Source organism: Cebus imitator, unplaced genomic scaffold (assembly GCF_001604975.1).
Source record: "Cebus imitator isolate Cc_AM_T3 unplaced genomic scaffold, Cebus_imitator-1.0 Scaffold199, whole genome shotgun sequence".
NCBI classification, from domain to species: domain Eukaryota; kingdom Metazoa; phylum Chordata; class Mammalia; order Primates; family Cebidae; genus Cebus; species Cebus imitator.
Genome location: NW_016107514.1, coordinates 4,211,019 through 4,229,919, shown reverse-complemented (window position 1 = coordinate 4,229,919; position 18,901 = coordinate 4,211,019). Strand labels below are relative to the sequence as shown.

Genomic DNA, 18,901 nt, shown 5'->3' with positions numbered 1-18,901 from the left:
TTTATTTCTTTCCAGGACAGACTTTCTGAATGTAGATACAGCTAGTGCTCGACTTACGACCACGATTGGGTCTGACAGACTGGTCGTAACACAATTTGGTCGTAAGTTGAGTAGGCTATATGTACAGTACTGTGAAATGATGTTATAAAAATCTTTAAGTCATATTTTATCATAATTTTCTTTCATTATTATATATCATAATTTTCTTTGTTCATTTTATGCCATTTGTATCATCTCTACGCCATTTCGTTTCTTATCTTTACATTCGTCAGGTTTAAGTAAAGCACTGCATGACCAGTACAACTGGTTTAATATTTGCAAAACGTACAAAATTACAAAATACAGGTGCATACAAAAATACAAAATACAGGTGTAAAAAATACCATAGGAAACATTTTCCCAATTGCAAAACATATCGAAATATATAAACATGTATGAAACATTTTATTGGCCACTGGTGCTTGGCTGCGGACTGTTGATGTCGTCATCTGAGGCAGCAGTTGGGGTTACCGGAGTTGGTTTTTTCATAAACATGGTGAGCTTTGTCTGAATTGTATGTTTCTCTTTTTCTTCATAAATTTGACGATACAGACGAAACACATCGTGCGCCATCTGTTCAATCCTTACAAATCGTTCGATGTTTGGGTCCATTGCTTCGAAATGTATAAGAAGTTTATTCAGTAAAGATAAACCGTCTGATAATCCCTTAGTGGTGAACTTTCTTTCTGGCTCCTCCTCTTCTTTCTCTGCTTCTCTTCTTTCTTCTTCCGCCAGTCTTTCTTCTTCCAGTTCGATTAGCTCTTCATTTGTAAGTTCTCCGGATTCTTTGTCTAGCAACTCTTCGACATCTTCCATTTCACACTCCAAAGAAAGGTCTTTAGTGAGTTTTACTATTTTTTCCCCAAATCGTTTCAAGTTCATGTTCACTGTCAAATCCGTCAAAATCATTAACATAGCGCTTAGCACAATTTTTCCAGATGCCATTCATGCACTTTGTCGTCACAGCTTCCCAGGCGGTAGAGATATTTTTGGTACACATCAAAATGTTGTAGTGTTTCCAAAAATCTACAGTGGAGCAGTCGTGGCTAGCGATTGTGGTCGTAAAGTCGAATGGTCGTCAGTTGCATAGGTCGTAAGTCAATCAATACCTGTATAGTCACTATTTGTATTTGTACAGACTATGCTAGGAGGTAGGAGATTTCCTAACTCTAGGATAATTCAAACAATATTTTATGTTGGTTGAGTTAATTAAAAGAGAATGAGTGAGGTCAGAGTCTTTGACTTAAACTCTTACAAATTTGAAGAATATATTCAAATTTAAATTCCTGTATTAAATACATAATAAGTAGATGTAATTTTTCATAGGACAATAAAAACAAGCATCTTGGAAGTTCAGGATTACATAACAATGAATTATTTTAGCTTTGAAAATATCACACAAGTATATACTTAAGAGGGGAGGACTAGGTGCAGTGGCTCATACCTGTAATCCCAGCACTTTGGGAGGCCAAGGTGGGCAGATCACCTGAGGTCAGGAGTTTGAGACCAGCCTGACCAACATGGAGAAACCCCATCTCTCCAAAAAAAAAATTTAAATAAATAAGAGGGTAAAATAAATAAATAAAACAGTATATCACAGAAGATATTATAAATAAACTCTTAAGAACTAAATTTTATGATGACATGATACCAAATAAATGTTAATCTGACAAGAAGACCTGAGCAAACATGTGCATAAGAATATTTTTCTGGCTCTGAGTTTACTGGGTTCTTTGAATTGTTAAAAATTATTTTCGTATTTTTTAAAATTTATTTTTGAGATAATGTCTTGCCCTGTCACCCAGGCTGGAATGGAGTGGTGCGATCATGGCTCACTGCAGCCTTGACTTCTGGCGCTCTAGTGGTCCTTCCTCATCAGCCTCCCTGAGTAGCTGGGACCACAGGCACATACCACCATGCTTAGCTAATTTTTGTATTTTTGGGAGAGATGGAGTTTCACCGTTTTCCCAGGCTGGTCTCAAACTCCTGAACTCAAGTGATCCACCTACTTCAGCCTCCCAAAGTAGTGGGATTATAGACGTGAGTCACCACACCTGGCTGCAATCATTTTTTGACATTAATAATTTGAAATACCCTGCCAAATCTAAAGCCTTGAAGAAATATTGGCAAAACAGTACTATATTACCATTTGTATTAGTCAGCTAAGGCTGCCATAACAAAATACTACAGACTTTGTGGCTTAAACAACAAAAAATTATTTCTCATGGTTCCAGAGGCTGAGAAGTCCAAGATCAAGGTGCCAGCCAGTTTGATTCCTAGCAAGGGCTGACTTCCTGGCTTTCGGATGGCTGCTTTCTCACTGTCATCACATGGCAGAGAGAGAGAACTCTGTTGCTTTTTTTCTTTTCTTATAAGGACACCAGACCTACCTGATTAGGATCCCCACACCTTGCCCCATCCTTATGACCTCATTTAACCTTTGTCACTTCCTACAGGCCCTGTCTCCAAATACAGTCACATTGGAGGTTAGACCCTGTCTCCGAATATGGTCAACATAGCATTTTTGGAGAGGACGCATTCAGTCCATAACAGTATTCAAAAGAAGGAAACAATATTTTTATTTAGGTGAAAATGCCAAAAGCTTTCAAAGGAGGAGGCTTTTAAGTTGGCCCTAGATAGGTTGTAATCTAAATAGATCACTAAAAATAATCTTTGACAATTGAACTCTGTATGTTCTTTGGTATTTAACTTGAAAGGTTTAAAGAATTAATCAATATTGCTAACAAAACTTCCAATCTTGTTTACTTATTTATAAGAACAAAGTTTGTTTTTTTTGAGACACAGTCTCCTTCTGTCACCAGGCTGGAGTACAGTGGCATGATCTCGGCTCACTGCAACCTCTGACTTCCTGGTTCAAATGATTCTCCTGCCTCAGCCTCCCAAGTAGCTGGGGTTACAGGTGTGTGCCACCATGGCCGGCTAATTTTTGTATCTTTAGTAAAGATGAGGTTTCACCATGCTGGCCAGGATGGTCTCCATCTCCTGACCTCGTGATCCACCCCCCTCAGCCTCCCGAAGTGTTGGGATTACAGGTGTGAGCCACGGTGCCTGGCCTAGAACAAAGTTTTTTAGTTCTATAGACATAAACAAAAAATAGGAATAGCTAAATCCTGACTGATCCTAGCCATAACGTAATATTAACCCATGGACAAATAAACTTTTCAACTATCTGAAGATATTCAAAATATTCAGTGGTCAACTTTGAACATTTGTGAAGGATACATAGATTTTCCAATTTCTTTTAAGGGAGCACAAGCAAAAATGTGTGGAGACAACTAATCTAGAAAAATGAATATGGAAAACTATATAAATCAATTATGCAACACCCTTAAAGGAGACTGGCCGTCTATTTTTAACTGTCCTGTTGGCAGACTTGAACAGACAGCTGTATCAAATGCTGGAGGCTCCCTAAGGGTGTGGAAGAACACTATGTTGGCTGAGTTATTTTTAGTTGTGAAACTCTCGTTTCAAACTTTAGTATTTAAAACATACTTGAGTTGAACACTTCTATAGTTTGAAGTGGAAATAGTTCCCCTTAGTGCTCTAGGACACAGACCACCGGAATCTACAAGTCTACATTGGCAGCAATTCTGATCCATTTTCTTCAATGCCCTCCTTTTGTTTTTCCAGGAATCCCATGTACTTATTATCAGTACCTAGGAGCGAGTGAGAGTGATGGCGTGATCGATCTAGACTGCCTTGATGCTATCTTGTTGACGCATCTACACTGGTGACGCCTTGTCCTCCATTTGGAGTGTCTCCCCTGCATAACTGGGGTAAAATTTCCTGCCAAGGAGGCTGGAGCACCCACAGTAGGTGATTTTTAAGGATAGGCAATCATGTTTCCTTGATGCTTCTCTTAGTGAAAAAGGATCTATCCAAATTGACTGTAACTCAAAACTCATTGCTCTTTTTATTTCTCCCCCTAAACACTTTTCCAGGATTTGAATCTATTCAAATCTATCCTGGAGAGCAAGTTCAGTTTAGATTCTGGAATTTATCACTTCATGGACTTTCTGTTGTAGTAAGCCTGGGTTCCTACAGATTAGACTTTAGTAATCAGATCTTTGAAATAACATGCAGTGACTTCTGAGTGCATAACATGCAGTGCCTTCTCCTCAAGTGGGCTGGATTAGGGTAGATTCCACCATACACTGCCTCATGGACTAAAAAAATCATAGTTTTCTCTCTCTTGGCTCAGCTCTGGGGCTCAGCACTGAACACTGGTTCCCTCTTTATGGTGTCATAATAACTTTATTTCAGAAGACTCATTGACTTTCACTGTGACCAGCCTAAATATAGACAGTGCAAGCTCGTTAACTCTAAATCTCAGAGAAAAGGGGGTAAGGTATTGGTTTTTTTCTTTGAAAAAGGTCCCAAGTTCCCTTGAGTGAATGTTTCATTCCCACAGATGTACTAAAAGGAGTTGCTGAATTTGCTAAGATGAGAGTGAGTTTTTAGTTATGCATCATTGTTTTAAATTTATTTGTACTATTTTACGGAGCAAAAAATAACAAAATAAACAACTCCTGCACCAACACAACACCAAAAAACCTTCCAAGGTTGTCTTCTATTTCCCTTTATTCTGGGAGCACAGTACAGTGAAAGGAATAATGCTAACAATGATAAAACCAAGTGATGGCAGGGCACTCTCTTAACTAGGTAAAACTAAGACTGGCTGGGCATGGTGGCTTACACCTGTAATGCCAGCCACTTTGGGAGGCTGAGGTGGGTGGGTCGTCTGAGGTCAGGAGTTTGAGACCAGCCTGGCCAATGTGGTGAAATTCTGGCTCTACTAAAAATGCAAAAATTAGCTGGGTGGGCACCTGTAATCCCAGGTACTCGGGAGGCTGAGGTAGGAGAATTGCTTGAACCCAGGAGACAGACGTTGCAGTGAGCTGAGATCATGGCATTACACTGCAGCCTGAGTGACAGAGCGAGACTCTGTCTCAAAAAATAAACAACAACAAAACAAAACTAAACTAAACTAGGACTACTCTGAAGTATGAGTGAAAGGCATGAGTTCCACCTGTGTATTTGGCCTCTCTTTACTTACCTCCTTCCTAGACCATATCCAACTTATGGCAGATTTATTTTCCAAAAGTTTATGGAGTTAGTTTTAAACATATGTGTTGGGAAACGTGTATTTCCCAAATACACTGCATCATATTTGGCAAACTTATCTTTAAATAACCCCAGTCCCCACCTTGTGACCATTTTGTTCCCAGAGACTTCTCTCAGAACCCTCTTTCCTCTGCTCCACTCAGGACGGATCACTCTCTAGGCTGCCCCACAGCCATGAGGGACTTCACCCTCATGTGTAACAGGGTGATTGCTGAGTGAGAGTTTTCCTCTTGTCCCAGAAATACAAATAAAGTACAGATGTGAGGCCCAGAGGCACTTAGTTCTCCACACTCTAAAGGGAGCCACCAACTCAGCCTCATCAGTTGGTCAGTGGCCAAGGCAAAGTCCTGGACTTACTCTTTATTGTCTTCCATGTTCCTTTCTCAGGAGCCTTAAGAACGGGATCCTCTCCAGCTGGATATAAGGGCTTGTCCTTTTCTTCCTTAGGGACTGGGGGCTTGAGGAGACTAGAGGCGTGGGATTCTTCAGAGACAAAAATTACTGGGGAGTGCAAGCAATCCTGGGAGTCAGAGTTGCTCTAATTGAAAGTATGCATGCGCATGTGTGTGTGTGTGCGTGTGCGTGTGCACACATGCACACACACACACATACAGACAAAGGTGTGCTTGTTCTAAGAGGTAATATCGGTAAGCCTGCAAAAATTGGTAAGGTGCATCTTATTTCTTGGATGAATTCTTGCTGTGCTGCAAAACCAGTAGGTCTGCCTTGGAGCTGGAAGTATGGTCATGAAATTTTGGGGAGAGCTTGGCTTGTGTCCCCTGGAATTTGGGCAAATATGAATATAGAGACTGTGTCTATTTCTTAGTCTAGAGATTTCTGAGACAGCTCCTCTTGGTTTGCACAGGACTGTGGGGCTCGAGGTGACTGTGCAAAGTATATCTAAAGGAAGAAAGGACAATCTCTTAATGTATTCAGCTGGGGAGGACCCAGTTCTTGAGGTTTCTCTGGAAGGAGCATGGAAGAAGGGCGAAGAGGAGGAGCTCAGAACTTTTCTGGCGGCCACTGAAACAGCTGATGATATACCCAATCTGGAGGAGATGTTGTGATCCTTGACCTCTAACAGGCCAAAAGAAGACTGCTTTCATTTGAGTTGGTTCTAATAACAAGTTGCTGGTAAGACTGTTCTAAGAAATATATTCTAAGAAATATATTCTAGGCCGGTCACGGTGGCTCATGCCTGTAATCCCAGCACTTTGGGAGGCTGAGACAGACAGATCACCTGAGGTCAGGAGTTCAAGACCAGCCTGGCCAACATGGTGAAACTCCGTCTCTACTAAAAATACAAAAATTAGCCTGGCATGGTGGCGTGTGCCTGTAATCCAGCAGAATTGCTGGAACCTGGGAGGTGGAGGTTGCAGTGAGTCAGGATTGTGCCATGGCACTCCAGCCTGGGCTGAAAACAGTGAGACTCCATCTCAAAAAAAAAGAAAAAAAAAAGAAATCTATTCTGTTCTATTTCTACCTGGAGACCATTTGTTGTAGTGGAAACTTGGTGGGCCAATTTTAATCTGGGGATTAATATACTTCAGTATTGAGAAATTTTCTTGTTAACCTGGGGATTAATATACTTTGGTATTGGGAAATTCTCTTGTATTATTATTTTGAGAATATCCTTCATCTACATTTTCTCTCTCTCTCACCCAGCTCCTACTAATCAAATATTTGATTCTCCATTTAAGTCCTCTAAATCTCATTGCTTTTTTCATATATTCTATCTGCTTATTCATCATTTTGTTTTGTTCATTTGAAGGTTTTTTCTTTCTTTCAACTTTATCTTTCATAGTTTTTATTTAAATGTTTTCTTTTGACTGTTGTATTTTTAATTTCAAGAATTTAAAAAATCCTTAATTATTCCTTATTGATATTAACCTATTTTTAGTGAATATTTTCTCCTATTTCTTTGATAAAAAAACACATTTCTTTCTGTTTTCTGCAATATTTCTGTGTCGTTTACTTTTGTCTCCTCATAAGACATTAATATGCATAGACAGGGCTTGGGAATTAGTGACCTCTAGATCATACCACCAGAGTTCAGATAAAAGCTATTTAACTCTTGTAGGCCTCCATTTCTTCCTCTATAAGATGGGTATGATAAAATCACCTCTCACATAGACTTTTTGAAAGGATCTCAGGGAGGAGTGAATCAGGAAATGGAATTGGGTCAGTACAGACTACTAAGGCAAGAGCATAACAAATTCCTCTCCACTGTGGCTGGAGAAGAGTAAGAGAGAAAGTGAGAGACAAAACAAGGGTCTGATTGTATAGAGCTTTGTAGACAATTGGAAGGACTTTGGCTTTTACTAGTAGTGAAAGAGGGCACCACTGGGGCCTTTTGAACAGTGCAGTGACCTGATCTGATTTGCATTTTATCACTGTCATTGTGGCTACTTTGTTGATAGAAGTCCATAGGAGGAAATTATATGAGCAAGGAGAAAAAAAAAGAGGGACTATTTATTATACAAAATTGTGGTCATAGTGTAAGGAAATGATTATGAAGTGCCCTAGGGCAAGTTACAGTTTGGCATCAATACCACCTTTCAGCATGAAGTGACGAGGCAAAGGGAAAGGGTTCCGGAACCTGGAATGAGAGAGCTGTGTGGAGATGCCTGCTTGTGCCATTTGGTAGATGAACACAGCCAGTCCACAGGGAGGGAGCTGCAAAAATAAATGCTCCAACTTCACTTTGCTTCTTCCCACACATCCCCAGCCCTTTCCTGGGACCCCAAGTCCTTCTCATTGACTAAAACCGTCTGGAAGCCAGAGACCAGGGGAGAATGTTGATTCAGGCATACAGCAGGGTAGAAAATGGATCTAGAGGGACAGATAGAAGAAATAAATCCACATGGGGAATTGCTGGGGTGATGCCCTCGAGTAGGTAGAGTAAAGGAATTTGGTGTACAAGTAGAGGGATTAGCCTTAGATAGGACATCTATAGTTCGTGCTGAGGACAGGAGGGAAGGGAGAATGCTGGTGCAATTCTGGGGATAAAGGGTGCAAATGCTGCTAGTTTGGGAGATAAGGCTTTTCTCTGCGGATTCCTTTGAGTTTCTCAGTGAGGTAAAAAGCAAGATCATCAGCTTTTAAGAATGAAATATTTGTTTGTGTGCATAATATTAAAGAAGCTGGGAGTACATTTATGACTGTGGGCTGTTTACCAGTTGGGGACTGCCTATACTTTTGTACTTCTGCCATTTATCTTTACTGCTCTGTGTCCTCAGAAACATAACTCTTTTATCTAGTCAGGACCATCTCCTCACAACTCCAGTACCTTCCAAGTTAATGTTTTTACGCGCTTTTGTCTAAAATAAACTACCTATGCCTTTGTCTATCCATTTGCAATGTCTAATTCAAGCCACACTTCCTTCATGATGAAGCCTTTATTAACTTCTCCATCTCATGCTATTCTTTCCCTGCTATGTACTTTAACTTGTAGTGAGTGCCACAAATTTCCAGCTTTGTTTTCTAATTGCTTCCTGTTATTCTCAGTCTCTGAACTTGATTTTAAGATCATCTAGCAGAAACCATTTTTTTCTTTTGGTTATCCTCTCACTATCATGAGTGACAGAGTTGTAGTAATTGCTCATTGTCATTATTCAATAGTTATTTCACCCAATGTCCACGTGGAGCCCACAACAATTCTGCAGTAAGTATGATGGGAGCAATTTTAATGGTTTTGTTTTTAAGCTACATAATATAAAGGACATGGTGACTATCAATTGAAAGAGGAAAAATGTCCTCTCCAATGAACATTTTTGATATAGTTAAATAAGAAGTTATAGTTAAATATGAACCAGATGCATTTACTCAACATGTTACAATTATTGTAGGAAAACAATCTGAGTTTGTCTTAGTTTGGAGATTTTTAATCCTGGTTGTATTGGTTATGTGCCAGAACAAAACCTGAAGGTATTAGGAATGGTTCTTCTAGGACTTTCCTTCTTGCTAACTCCAGTCTAGCTAGTCACCAAGTTCTGCTGAGTCTAGGTCTGAAATGACTCTCATCTCCCTGGGCATCTTAAGTGTGACTTGCCTGAAGCCACACCTTGATATGCTCCTTAACATGCTCCCCACCCTCCCAATCCCGCTTATCTCAGTCCATTTAGGCTGCCATAACAAAATACCAAAAACGGTGCGGCTTATAAACAACAGAAATTTATTTCTTATGGTTCTGGAGGCCAGGAAGTCAAGATCAAGGCCCCAGCAGATTCTGTGTCTGATGAGGGCCCATTTCCTAGTTCATAAATGGCACCTTCTTTCTGTGTCCTCACACGGCAGAAAGGGCAAGGCAGCCTGTTTTATAAGGACACTGATTCCATTTGGCAAGTGGCACAAATGATATTAATCTCTCATTCCTAAGGACCTAATCACCCCCCAAAACCTCACCTCCTAATACTATCACATTGTGATAGTACTAGGTTTCAAAATACGAATTGGCAGGCGGTGAAGGCATACGAATATTCAGGCCATAGCAATTCTAAACCTTGAAATATTCTTGATTATTCCATCTCCCATTTTCAATTCAATTCATCCAATTCTGTCAGCTCTTCCTACAAATGTATTGTAATTCAGACCTCTTCACTTGTCCAGTTTTCCAAATAAGTATGAATCATAGATATCACATACATTTTATGTAAGATTCAGAATATGTCAGGAGCACACTGAGTTCTCTCACTGAGTCACCCATGACACCCTTTTGCAGTGTTCTTCCTTTCTAATAAACTCTCCTTTCCCAAACCTAAAGAAAAAAAAAGTCTTTTGTTGTGACCTCTTAAAACCATGAATTGTGCTCAGAAACCTCCACTAGTTTTCATCACACCTAGAGTAAAATCCAGAGCCCTCGGTGTGGCTTGCAAAGCTCTATACAATCTGTTGCTTCTTCTCCCTCTGACCTCATCACCCACCACTCTTCTTTTTTAAATTTTTATTCCTTATTTTTAAATTTTTATCTGTGAGTCTAGCAAATGATCCCATTCTCATTGTACCCCAAGCATGTTGGCCATCTTGCTATTCCTTGAATATAACAAGCATGCTCTTGTTGTTTTCTCATTCTGGAATAATCTTTTCCCTGTATTTCTACTTAGCTCACCTTTTCAATTGATTCAGATCTTTGCTCCAATTAACCCCTCAGGTGATTACAATATTATTATTGTGATTTGTGTGGGTATATAGTGGGCAAAGGAATGCTAAAAATTTACCAACAGAAGTGGTGACTCACATCTGTAATCCCAGCACTTTGGGGAACAGAGGTGGACAGATTGCCTGAGCTCAGGAGTTGGAGACCAACCTGGGCAACATGGTGGAACCCGGTCTCTACAAAAAATACAAAAATTAGCTGGGTGTGATGGTGCATGACTGTAGTCCCAGCTACTTGGGAGCCTGGGGTGGGAGGATTATACTGTGGTCCTGAGGAAGGAGACCCAGGCATCTGGGATTCCCTCCTCCTCTGTCATCCATTGTGCATCTCAATAGAAGAGAGAGCAGGCCAGCTGCATCCTGAATCTCCTTCCTGAAAATAACATGCTTGGTCTTGGGGAAACTCTCTGGAAGACACTGTTTTCACTTAAAACAAAGTCAAACCAGAAACCTTTTAACATGTGAGTCCTAAAACTGTAAACCAGAACCCTTTCATATGTGATTCCTGAAGCTGTAAACCAAGACCCTATTCATATGTGATTTCTAAAGCTATAAACCTAAGATTCTTCCACGTGTAACATCTAAATTATAAGCCTATATAAAGGCAGAACCTTCTTTTGTTAGAGGAGCTGAATTTGGACAAATCATTGCCTCAGCTCCCAGCTGTAATAAACCCTTCCTCTGTATTTGGTGTTCGGGAGATCCGTTTCCCGTGGCTTTTCCTGCTACAGTCCCAGCTGCTTGTGGGGTTGAGGTGGGAAAATCACTTGAGCTTGGGAGACAGAGGCTACAGTGACCTGTATTTGTGCCACTGCACTCCATCCTGTATGACACAGTGAGACCCTATCTCATAAAAAAAAAAAAAAAAGAAAGAAATTTACCAACCCTCCAAGACTAGCCAATTATTGGACCACTGTCTTTTGTATAAAACAAACACAGCCATTTTGGATTTGATGAGGTACTTTCAAACTCTTTGGCCCATCCATTAGCAAAAGGGAATGTTATTTTACCTAGAAAAAGAATCTAGCTGGGCACAGTGGGTCATGCCTGTAATCCCAGCACTTTGGGAGGTTCAGATGGGAGGACAGCTTGAGTCCAGGAGTTTGAGACCAGCCTGGGCAACAGAGTGAGACCCTGTCTATGAAAATAAACCAAGAAGACTACAAAGAAAACTTAAACATATACAGAATTTTCACTTTTGTAAAACCAAACTGCCTTTGTAGAATATCTCAGGATTAAACAAATTTGAACAGTGCTAGGTATTAACCCCTCTCGATATGGACTCGCTAAGAAAATATGAGACAATTAGAAAAAGTCTTATTAAGATTTCTCAGTTTATACACAAACTTAGATAATAAAACCTCTCCAATAATAAAATTTCTTTGAAGCATCAATTCTGTTGAATTACCTCCTCTTTTATTAATGTCAGATCTAGTCACTCTGACTGGGTAATAGTTTGAAATTCTGTACAGCGTATGTGTGCATATATGCACTGTATAGGTATGTGAGGCATGCCTATATGGTGTTAAGCCTTTATCCTTAATGTCTCTCATTTGTAGAAATAATATTCCCCTTTTTATTTGACACTTCTTTCCCCTGCGATTTCCCCAGTGATATCAACACCAAACTAGACTGGCTTCATAACAGACCAAGTATGACATTGTTTTAATTAATGCCACTCTGAAACATTTGGCTGTGAGTACTTGATAGGGGAAGTCTTCATAAGTATTTCAGGAGGTCTCATTCTCCCACCCTAAGACCCTTACTACTCTTCTAGGAATTGTGGGAGGCATACAGTGAACTATGTCCTCACTCTTCAGTGGTAATACTTTATGGGTAGTGCTTCAGGGATGAGTGTGTGGAAAGATTCTAGATACCTCTCCCTGTCCTTCCAGCGGTCAGACAGAAAGGAAAACGTGGGTTGCCATATAGGGAGATAAACTTGCTCTTCCGGGCCTCATGTGCATGTAACACAATTTCTTGGCATCTACTGCCATCATGTGGTCATGTGGTTATTTACATTTATGGACTTCAACCTTGTGTTTTCCTGTTAAAGGCTGGTCTGAAGCAAAAATACAAGGAATTTTAGTTTGTTTTAGTATCTTTCAGCCTTAGATTGCTCCCAAGTCCCTCTAGATTCTCTGTGCTCTTAGACTCACAACAAGATTCCACAACTGAATACTTTCTTCTTCTCTTATGTTACGCTCTACTAAAGCGTGCTGCTGATACCAGTGACTTTCAGAGTTTTTGATGAACCAGTTTGAGGCAGAAAGATTCTAAAATGGGCTCCATATATCTCTGCCCTTGATAGTTATGAGTTATGTAATCCCTTCCCCAGAGTGTGGATGAGACCTGTGACTAGCTTCTAACCAATAGAATATGGCTGAGGTGACGGGATGTCATCTGTAATTACACTGGACAGTATTGTAACTGCTGTATGCTAACAGACTCTCTTTTTTATTTTTATTTTTAAATTTCTGTGAGTGTAGTAGGTGCATATATTTATGGGGTACATGAGATGTTTTGATTATAGGCACGCAATGTGATTTAAGCACATCATGGAGAATAGGGTACCCATTCCCTCAAGCATTTATCTTTTGAGTAACAGAAATCCATTTACACTCTTTGAGTTATTTTAAAATGTGCAATTAAATTATTATTAACTATAGTCACTGTATTGTGCTATCAAACAGGTCTTATTCGTTCCTTCTATTTTCTTGTACCCATTAACCAAGCCCACCTTCTCTCTGCGCCCCACACAATCCTTACCAGCCTCTGATAACTGTCCTTTTACTTCCTATGTCCATGAGTTCAACTGTTTTTATTTTACACTCCACAAATAAATGAGAACATAAAATATTTGTCTTTCTGTGCCTGGGTTATTTTACTTAACAAAATGATCTTCTGCTCCATCAATGTTGTGGTAAGTGACTGGATCTCATTGTTTTTCTGGCTGAATAGTATTCCAGTGTGTGTGTGTGTGTGTGTGTGTGTGTGAGACATATTCTCTATCCATTCCTCTGTTGGTGGAAACTTAGGTTTTGTAAATCCAAATCTTAGCTATTGTAAACAGTGCTGCAATGAACGTAGGGGTGCAGATACCTCTTCAATATACTAACTTCCTTTCTTTTGGGTATATACCCAGCAATGGGATTGCTGGATCATATGGTAACTTAATTTTTAGTTTTTTGAGAAACCACCAAATTGTTCTCCATAGTGGTTGTGCTAATTTACTGCTAGCAGACTCTCTTGATTGCCTTCTGGGTTTGCATGCATGAAGCAAGCAACCATGCTAGGGAGACTCAGTGAAAAGAAACAGGGTGGCTGCTGGCTGTCAGCTGCAAGAAATTGAGGCCCTCCGTCCAACAGAACATAGGGAATTGTATGTCACTAACCACCACAGGAACTTGGAAGCAGATCATCCTCTTCAGTTGAGCTTTCAGATGAGACCACAGTCCTGGCCAACACGTTGATTGCAGCCTCATGAGAGACCTTGATGGAGAGCACCCAGTTAAGCTATGTCCAGATTCTGTGAGCTTATACAGACAATCCTGGACTTACTGTGGTTTAACTTAATGATTTTTCAACTTTAGTATGTGACAAAAGTATTCAGTAGAAACTGTATTTTGAATTTTGATATTTTTGCAGGCTAGTGATACACAGTACGATACTCTCTGTCCATGCTGGGCAGTGGCAGAAAGCCACAGCTCCCAGTCAGCCACACCATCAGAAGCGTAAACAACTGGCACTCTACAGTGTACCGTGTTTCCAGATGATTTGGCCTGATAATGAGCTAATGTAAGTGTTCCAAGCATGTTTAAGGTAGGCTAGCCTAAAGCTATGATGTTCGGTAAATTAGATATATTTAATGCATTTCTGACTTACAGTGTTTTCAACTTATGGTGGGCTTATCGAGATGTAACCCCATTGTAAGTTGAGGAGCATCTGTAAATGTATACTGTTTTGAGCCAGTAAATGTGTGGTAATTTGTTACACAGCAATAGATAATTAATACACAGTTCTCTGGTTTTACTCATATCATTCCCCTCTTCCTAGGACTGCAATATAAGTCCTTGGGGACTGTTTTTGGAAACAAACATAACTGACAAACACCATTCTGTTTTCAGAATTGTTCTTTCTGTCCCACCAAGGCTGTTACTGAATCAGCTTGTGCCTGATTTCTTTAAAATAAGTTATCTTTCAGGAGGTATCTCAATTCCTCATACAAATAAAGTTTTATGGAGCCTGCATATGTAATCCACACTCTTAATTTTAAAAGATGTTTCATTAGAATGGAACACTTGGCTAAGAGCATCAAAGTGGTGCTAAAAGGCAGGGGCGGAGACAGGCATTTACTCTCCTCATCACAGACATTCAACTTGATCCCAAAATAAAACCAGTTTGAAAAAGACATAAAACTCAATAAATGCTATTGGATGGCCAGTTGTGCTATGTCAATGGCATGCTTCTGAGAAACCAGTTTGATAAAGAAGGTTAATATGAAAGAGGTTAACCTAAAATTATCAGTTATTTATGAACCAAGCTGCTCCTAGTAATTACCATTTGTTTTTCTTATGAAATGTTATTTAGTTTAGTCACTTTAGAGTTTGAGCTTGCTATCAAGCTCTGCTGTTTGTAGAATTTAATTTACTTCTTTTGAAAACCAGAACAGCATTTATTCAGCTCTGGTTTACAGACTTAAATACATTTAATCTTGAGAAATGCCCATATACTGTCTTTTTAGCATAATTGAAGCAAGTTTGGTTGTGAAGCATGTTCAATTTCAACCAAAAGGCCAGTGGGTAAGGGGAGGAGGATAGCTGATATGATATCGCTGTCTCCTGACCCAAAATCTCATCTTGATTTGTAGCCCTCAGAATCCCCATAATCCCCACATGTCAAGGGCGGTACCAGGTGGAGGTAATTGGATTATGAGGTCAGTTTCCCCCATGCTGTTCTCATGATAGTGAATACGTCTCAATAGATATGATGGTTTTTAAGTATCTGGCATTTCCCCTGCTGGCACTCACTCAGTCCTGCCACCCTTTGAAGAAGATGCCTGCTTCTCCTTTGCCTTCTGCCATGATGGTAAGCTTCCTGAGGCTTCCCCAGCCATGTGGAACTGTGAGTCAATTAAAACTTTTTCCTGGGTATAAATTACCCAGTCTCAGGTATTTCTTCATAGCAGTGTGAGAACAAACTAATACAGTAGTTCTGCACAGTTCTGTGCAGAATTGATCAAACAATAGAAATAACTTTGATGAGTAACTTGCCATCCAAAGTATAGTATGCTCCAGTATTTGACCCTAAACTAGACTATTCCTCAGCATGAACTTGCCCATGCTGCCATCTTCTGATACTTAGTCTTTATTCCCCACCTCTCTCCCACCTCTGGTTTGGCATTTCAGCACAGAGAAACCTCCATTGTTCAATGAGGTGTAGAAGACTTAGACCAAAGGCAATATTTGAATTCAGATGAGGTGTCATGTGGTTTCAAAAACTCATTTTGGTCATGACAACTCCAGCCAATGACTGAGGTGTGAGAAAGAAGATCTGGTATCCCAGAGAAAAAGCTTAGAACAGGTGACAAAAGTTACCATGGGAGGTCTCTAATGTTGCTATAATTGTAGGAAGGGAGACCCAGGCGAAAGCCCCGGTGCACAAACTGGGTCAATGAAACAGGCACAGAGGCTGGCACAGCCAGATTACTTATGGAAACACATATGCTCAGGGCACTTTGGATATTAAATGAAGATTTAGATCCTACTCACTGGAAAGGCTGAGCTCCTGGTATATTCCTGCATCTTTTGTTAGACTCATAGAAAGACTTGGGTAAATCCTTAGAGCACTAAGACAGACATGGAAAAGGCAAAATTGGGGGTGGAAGGAGGGGCAAAGACTGACCTATCAGAAGACCCGGCATGTGCAAATTTATGTGGAGGAGTAGTTGGGTTTAAGGTGGAGATTCAAAGATGTGGACAGGTTATTAATTAATCAGCCAACAACTGCTTTTTGTTTGCTAAGCAGAGGCATCATAAGGTCTAGTAAGACAGAGATCTGGCCCACAATGTTCTTATAGTCTCAAGTGGAAGGCAGATAAGCCTAATTCATTGACTGAGGAGAAGATAATGGAGCTGTGTTTTGAAGGACAGGAAGGAATTGGCTAGATGAAAACAATGGAGAACTCAGAGGAAACATTAGGTGGGACAATCTGGAGACATGAAGCTGCCTGAAACATCTGGAGCACTGCAAAAAGTTCTGAACGGTTGGAGCAAAGAATGTGTTTGTGCAAGTGACAGATGGTGCCAGAGAGGTAAGCAGGGTTCATATGCCTCAGGGTTTTGATTGATATGTTATAGAGCTTGGACTTGATTGTGAAAACAGAATATTTTTAAACATGAATGCTATTTTAAGCAGGCAAATATTTTAATCAGAGAAATTATATGATGATTTGTATTTCTGAAAGATACAGCCATTGTTGTGTTGTGGATGGATCAGAGAGGGTTAGGATTAGAGGCAGGGAGACAAGTCAGGAGGTAAGAAGCAATGAGAACCTAAATTAAGATAGTGGTAGTAGGAATAAAACATTGTGAAAGACTATGAATAATTATGGAGGTATTTTTGGTAAAAATTAATCAATAAAACATGCAGGTTAAGTGAAAAGAGAAGATTATGAATAATGTCATGTTTGTAGCTTGGAGAATGGGTGGTTGGAGAAATAGGTTTGAGAGTGGAAGTCCAAGAAACATTAACGTTTGAAGCCTAAAATTTAAGAGTATAAGTCGAAGTCCATGTGGGATCCTGAGGTCAGGATGTCAGAGCCATTGGAAGAAAGCTAAGAGAAAGTGGATTCACCAAAGCGAAGAAAATAAATGTCAATTTCTATAAGCTGGACATTAAAATCTAACAGAAAAACTAGATTGGAAAAACCAAAATACTTATAAAAATTAAAAATTGGGCCAGGCACAGTGGCTTATGCTTGTAATCCCAGGACTTTGGGAGGCTGAGGTGGGTAAATCACCTGAGGTTAGGAGTTTGAGACCAGCCTGTCCAACATGGACAAACCCTGTCTCTATTAAAAATACAAAATTAGCTGGGTGTGGTGGCACACGCCTGTAATCCCAGCTCCTCGGGAGGCTGAGGCAGGAGAATCACTTGAACCCGGGAGGCAGAGGTTGCAGTGAGCTGAGATCATGCCACTGTCCTCTAGCCTGGGCAACAAGAGCAAAACTCTGCCTCAAAAAAAAAAAAAATTAAAAATTGGAAAAGTAACCCAAGATATGCGTGTGTGTGTAAAGATCTTCATACGAACATTGGTCATAGTAATAAAATAGCAGAAATGAACACTATGTCCAAAGCAGATTATTTGAACAAATATTAGCTAAATCAATCAAATGACAAAATTCTTTTCCTGGTGAATCTTACATTATAGTAGGTGAGTAGCTAATACATAAAGAAAAAAACATAAAAATGATGTCAGGAAGTGATAAATTTTGTGAAGAAAATAAAGCAAGATAAGTGGGTAGAGAGTTATAAGGAACTCTATTTTAAATACAGTACTGGGATGGGCAGTTTTATCTGTCAACTTCTCGGGGCTGCAATCCTCAGTTATTCAATCAGACACTAATCTATGTGTTGCTATGAAGATATTTTGTAGAGGCCTTTGATCAAAGGCCATAATCAGTTGGCACCAAGAAAGGGAGATCATCCTAGGGAATCTGTGTAGGCCTGATTCAATCTGTTAAGAGCAAAGCTGAGGCTTCTCTGAAGAAGAGGAAATTCCAGCTCTGGACAGCAGCTTCAGCCTGCATGTGAGAGTTTCAGCCTTTGCTTCCTAACAACCTGCCCTATGGATTTCAGACTCGCCCAGCTAGCCCCCACAATCATGTAAGCCAATTCCTCACAATCAATCTCTTAATATGCATCTCCTACTGTTTCTGTTTCTCTAGTTGAATGCTTGCTGATCCAAGTAGTCAGGGAGGGTCTCCTGGATATGAGACTTGAGTAAAAGCAGCATGAGGAGGGTACAAATATCTGGTGTATGGGTGAGGGTGGTAATGGTAGATTCTAGGAAGAAGCAGCATTTAGTGCAAAGACCCTGTAGTGCACATGTGTTTGGCTCGACAGAGGAAGAACAAAGAGGGCAGAAAGGTTGGAGAACAGAGTGAGGGAGAGCATCACAGTGCTGAGTTTAGGAATGGGTCAGGAACTGGATCATGCATAGGTCTTGATAATAACTTCGGATTATATCCAAGTGAGCTGGGAAGCTAGTAGAGGCTGGTGAGTAGAGCAATGACATGCTGTAAATTTAGAAGGCACACCCAACCTGTCATGCAAGAGAAGGTTAGGGAGACCAATTAGAAGGATGTCACAGTTGTCTAGAAAGGAAAAACTGGTGGTTTGGAATAGAGCAGTGGTGGTGAAGAAGGTTAGAAATAGGCAGATTTAGGACATATTTTTGTTTTTGTGACAGAGTCTCACTCTGTTGCCCAGGCTGGAGTGCAGTGGTGCAAGCTCAGCTTACTGCAACCTCCACCTCCTGGGCTCAAGCAATTCTCCCATT

General features: G+C 40.2%; 1 protein-coding gene across 1 annotated transcript in view; it reads left to right on the top strand.

Annotated features, from left to right (window-relative positions):
* Nucleotides 1-13,989: 13,989 nt before the first annotated feature.
* The window catches only part of FRRS1 (ferric chelate reductase 1), an 84,394-nt gene continuing 79,482 nt past the window's right edge, over nucleotides 13,990-18,901 (top strand). Inside the window, exon 1 of the mRNA XM_017547590.2 lies at nucleotides 13,990-14,136. The gene's annotated coding sequence lies outside the window, so the exon portion shown is untranslated. The remainder of the gene's footprint in view (nucleotides 14,137-18,901) is intronic.